The sequence below is a fragment of the Ictidomys tridecemlineatus genome, chromosome 1 (genome assembly GCF_052094955.1).
Source record: "Ictidomys tridecemlineatus isolate mIctTri1 chromosome 1, mIctTri1.hap1, whole genome shotgun sequence".
NCBI lineage: Eukaryota > Metazoa > Chordata > Mammalia > Rodentia > Sciuridae > Ictidomys > Ictidomys tridecemlineatus.
This window is the reverse complement of record NC_135477.1, coordinates 108,346,417-108,352,202: the sequence shown is the minus strand read 5'-3', so window position 1 is coordinate 108,352,202 and position 5,786 is coordinate 108,346,417. Positions and strand designations below refer to the sequence as shown.

The following is a 5,786-nucleotide window of genomic DNA, read 5'->3' as shown; positions in this document are numbered from 1 at the left end:
ACATGGAGAATGAGCAATATGCTACTGAATAAAAAATGGGTAACAGAAGACATCAAGGAGGAAATTTAAAAATTCTTAGAGGTAAATGAATACTCAGACACAACATATCAAAATCTCTGGGACATTATGAAAACAGTACTAAGAGGAAAATTCATGGCATGGAGTTAATTCCTTAAAAGAATAAAAAGTCAACAAATAAATGAACTCACACTACATCTCAAAAAAAATCAGCAACAAATGCAGTAGAAGGCAAGAAATAATTAAAATCAGAGCTGAAATCAATGAAATCGAAACAAAAGAAACAATTGAAAAATTGACAAAACTAAAAGTTGATTCTTTGAAAAAATAAAGAAAGAAATAAGATTGATAGACAAAAAAAAAAGCCAAAGAAAGTGAAGTTCTGCTCCAAAATACTTAATCAAAAGTAGATAGAATCAAATTAACCAAAGTAGTTGAAACTTACATAACAAAATTCATATCTGAGGCTTACAAATTATAACATAGTTGTGCTAGCACTTCTTTTTTAAATCTTGAAATAATGTTAAATCTATTTAATACATATGGCAAAAATATTTTTTTTAATTCTCAGTACCACATATATAAATAAAATAGATGTCCATTGAAAACTGAAAAGATATTTTAAAAAAAGAAGAAAAAAGTTACCAAATACTGACATTTAAAAATAATGATAGACAACAACACAATAATCATTTAGTTTTGAAGATTGCTGAATAGTTCAGAATTTTCTTATTTTCCTCCTGAAATTATGAAACTGTCATAGTCACAATAAAAATTAAAAGCAAACCCAAAGATTTATTTCCAAAATATTTCCAAAAATTTAAACCCACGTATAATGTTCATAATGTGGAATATGTGCTGTTGACCAAAGCAGCTGAGATCTGCAGAGTGTATACAGAAAAAAGTGAAGAGAACAAACTTCAGAAGCAATGACAGGGTCCAGCAACAATTTCATAACCTTATGAAAAATATCATCTATAAAGGAGAAAGCTTCACCATGAAATAAAAATTAATACACCTTATTTAGGACAATTCATGTGGTACTGAAGTGAACGAGGTGTGTAGGAAGGAAACTAGGTGAGGTTGGGTAAATAATTGTATAGGTAAGCTCTACTAGAGGAAAGTAATTTATGTCAGTGGCAGGACAGATAGATCTTTTAGCTTTTGTCCTCCTTTCCTTTCTCCAAGACCATTCAACAGAAAATTCTGCAAAAAGCCGTCTCAAGAAATAGTAATTATGTATTAATATAGGGGTGTGGGTGTGTGTGTGTGTGTGTGTTTCTATCACGGATTCATACAAAATTACTGTCTTAACATTTTCAAAACATGAAGCTCAGGTAATTAGTCATCAATAGACAAAGAACAAACTTTGATCTAAATCTAACACCATGTATAAACATTAACAGATAAATTGAAAACAGAAATGTAAATTATAAAACTACATAAATTTTAGTGGGAAAAATCTCCATAATCTAGGGCTTGGCAAAGGGTTTTTAGACTTAGCATGAGTAGCATATCCATTAGAGAAAAAAATGGCAAATTGATCCTCATTGAAATAAAGCATTTTTTGAAAAAGACCCTGTTATAAATATGAAAGTTCAAGTCATCAAGACCTATCTAAAAAAATATAATTACAAATCACATATTCAACTAAGTACTAGAATCTGAATCATATAAGGAACTCTTAAAATTCAACAGCAAAATAAACAAGTAAAAATATCCAAACAATTCAGTTAGAAAATGGATAAAACACGTGAAAATATTTCACAGAACACAATATGCAGATGGAAAATATCCACATGAAAAGATGTTCTACATCATTAACAATTAGGTAAATTCTAATTAAAACACTGAGGTATCGTTTACACAGATATCTGAGTGACTATTTTGAAATAATGGTAAAATACCAAATGCTGGAAAGGATTAGGAGAAACTGGATCAATCATCGCCAGTAGGAATGAAAATGGTAGATCCTTTCTGGAAATCACATTTAGAAGTTTCTTTTAAAACTAAACATTCAATTATGACCCATCAATTGCATTCTTGAGCATTTATACTATTGAAAAATACTAACTTAAGCTACACAAAAACATGTATCCCAAATGTTCAAATACCTCAATTCCTAACAGCAAAAAGTGGGAAAGAATCCAGATTTCTTTATGGGTGTATGGTTAAACAAAGGGTAGAACATTTATACCATGGATACATTTAGTAATAATAAATAACAAACTATTGATACATGTATCAACTTGGAATTATTCTGAGGGAAAATGTTATCCAATAATGGAGTATAATGTGTGGTGCTACTCATATAACATTGAAAAGATGAAAAATTACAGAAATTGAGAATCAATAATTCTTTCCAGAGATTAGAAATAGGGAAGAAAAGTTTTGCAAAAGACAACATGATAGATTTTTATGGTTATAGATTTTTTATTTTGGTGTATACAAAAGTCTATATTTGTGATAGAATTGCATAGAATAAAATACAAACAAATAATTAAAAAATGGGATATTCAGAATAAGATTGGGGAATTGCATTTATGTCAGTATCCTAATTATGATAATGTATTATAGTTTTACAAGCTATTATCACAGGAAGTACTGGGCAAGTTCTCTACTATTTATTACAACTGCTTGCAAATCTATATCTACAGCTTAAAAGTATACATATATGTTACATACATGGTCTTGATGGCATATGGGTGTTTTGTTGTCAACAAAATAGAAAATTGAGGATCAAAGCAAAGAGCAGAGATTTCCTTGAGATAAAATAGAAATCATTAACACATTGAAATTTGAACTTTGGAGAAGTAGCATCCAGCCAATGTAGAAAAGTGTTAAATTAGGATAAGTGTGGAAGCTCTTATAAAATCTTGTAGTGCAAAAAGATGAATCCTTTTATGCCATGTATTATCTTAATTCAGTCTATTTGATCTTTAGGTCTATCTATAAAGTTCTACTTTAATTATATACAGGAGAGTTTGCATTAAATATATATATATATATATATATATATATATATATATATATATATATAACAGTTTATTTGGTCTTTAGGTATGTCTATAAAGTTCCACTTTAAAAAACTATAAATAAATGGAAGACCAGTGGAATAGAGGAAGGGGAACAGGATGGGAGAGAAAGTGGAAGAGCAGGGGACTGATATGGAACATGTTACATTCACGTAATCATTCATGTATTATTATGTCAAAACAAACATTAATTATAACTATAATATTCTAATAAAACATAAAAAAACAAGTTATGGAAAAATAAAAGATTTCAAAGTAGAGGAGGGATGCATTTTCCAGTTGATCTGTGGCTCAGGATTTAGGCAGCAGGTGCACTACTTCCCAGAAAAGATATTGACATGAAATTCACCACAATTCGGTTATCAGAATCACAGTAGAACAAAAATTTCTGTGCTTTGAACACAGGGTAGAAAAGAATATCTTGAGAACCAAACCTATATCGCTGGCAGTGCTGGTTCCTTGCAGAGCTTAGGGATGACACAGGTAGAAAGAGAAAAAATGCAAATAAATTTGGCACAGAAGAACTCATGAAACAGAAAGAAAGTCTTTTTTAAAATGATTTTTCAGTTGTAGTTGGACACAATACCTTTATTTTATTTATTTTTATGTGGTGCTGAGGATCAAACCCAGGGTCTTACACATGTGAGGTGAACACTCTGCCATTGAGCCACAACCACAGCCCAGAAAGGCAGTCTTATCTTAATTGGTCCAGAGGAAGCATGGTGGGCTGGTGGGTGAGTAGTGCTCCACTGGCACAGGGTGATGTGAGGCAAGGAGCCATCTCAATGTGGCTACAGGGTGGCTTTCTGTTGCAGGAGTCCAGGAACACATAACAGGCATTATCAGACTACCCTGGTAGGCAACTTTCATGAGATCTAGAGATCTAGAGTGTAACTGACAGGCACAGGAAAGATTCTTCACAGAGGGGCTCAGATTGGGGGTAAGGAGGAAAGTATGCCTTCCTTTACCTTTGGGTTTGACATTTTGCAGGATTAGCTGTAAAGAACCCAGAAACTGGGGTGGTGCATGCATTTACAAATAGGTTCTGTCTCTGGGAATCACACGATTATTGGCAGTGGAGAGTGTAAGTACTGCAGAAAGTTGGTTGTTTTACCCTAACAGTGGGATTTCAAGTGGACACCATGATATTCAGGTTTCCTACAAAGATTGGCATCTGCTTGTACATGGTGGGTGGAGCTGTTGTCTCTAGAACAAAGACCCTCTACAAAACTCCAAATGCACCAGAATGTCACATTCAGAACTCTGCCTCAAGCCCACTCTGGGAGTAGTTCTGTCTAATTTGCCTGGAAAAAAAAATTTAGTTATCTCTATTCCCCTTTTTGTCCTACATTATAATGATGAGAAGGAAATATGAGAGTATTACAATCAGCTTCAGTTCCAGACCACTCTAGCCAGCAGCTTAGTGAGCAGCTCAAAGATGGTAGGTTTGATAATACCCAATCTTGGGCTGGGGATATAGCTCAGTTGGTAGAGTATTTGCCTTGCATGCACAAGGCCCTGGGTTCAATCCCCAGAACCCCCCAAACAAACAAACAAACAAAAAGAAAACCGGAAGAAATAATACCCAGTCTCTACTCTCCCTAAGGAATACACACAAAAAAATTTGAAACAGAAACAATATTGCATAGGCAGTGAACTTCCATCTTTCTCCTATTTTAAGTGCCTCAGAGAAGACAAAGTATTTTTGTTTACTTATTTTTATATGGTGCTAAGGATTGAACCCAGTGCCTCACATTTGTGAGGCAAGCGCTCTGCCACTGAGCCAGAACCCCAGCCCAAGCAAAGTATTTTTACTTAATATGTTTTCCCTTGTTTACCTTTTTCCATTGAGTTTGTGTGTGTATGTGAGTGTATGGCAGGCATTCTTGCTGTGGTGATTAGCGCGCGCGCGCGTGTGTGTGTGTGTGTGCACGCGTGTATGTGTGTGTCTCAATTTGGTTTGTTTGGGTGTGAATTTTTGTTTATTTATTTTTGCTCTTTTATGCCACATTCTTTATAGCCATCACTTGCTATCTCTCTCCTGCTTTACCTTTGTTCACTTTTTGAATATTTTAAAATTTCTTCTGCTTTCATATCCCATTTTTTCTCTCTTAATGAGCTGTAATTTACTCTCTTCTATAACTACTTATAATTTCTGTCCTCACAATTCATGTCATTGTGGTTATTAGTACTCTGGAGGGCATAGTTGACACTACAGTACACTTCAATGTTAGATCAAGTTCATGGTTGTTTATTGTTGTTGCTGTTCTTGCTGACCCTGCCATAACTCATTTTATGGTAATTAGTGGACACATCATAGTAGGCATTTATGCTAATGCTTGATATTGATCACTATTATTGTTGCCTTTGCTTGTCTCCCCTTTTTCTCCGAGGGGCTGGGAACATTTCAAGAGCCTAGGGTAAATACTCTGTTGCTGAGCTACAACAATGACTCAGCCAAGTGACAGTGCACCTTTTCTTCACACACAAAATAATCTTTCTCAAGCTTTCACAATACTTTAACACATATAAGAAGGAATACAACTCCCCAAAACAATGACTAGGCTGAAAGTAGGAAGGACTGACATAGAGCATCATGTCCTATGGGTAGACATCTACTCCAGTGGCAAAATCAGAGGATTCCAAAGTGATGGCTCAGATAAACCCAATACTACAGCAGCTTTCCAAGCATGAATTAAATCAACAGTTCTCCTGCAGGGAACTGAGAGGAAC

The 5,786-nt window shown here is 34.2% G+C and overlaps 1 non-coding gene across 1 annotated transcript; it reads left to right on the top strand.

The window, feature by feature from the left end:
* Window positions 1-4,523: 4,523 nt before the first annotated feature.
* Window positions 4,524-4,596, top strand: Trnaa-ugc (transfer RNA alanine (anticodon UGC)). The gene has a single exon. It is a non-coding gene; the product is annotated as a tRNA-Ala (tRNA).
* The last annotated feature ends 1,190 nt before the right edge of the window (window positions 4,597-5,786 follow it).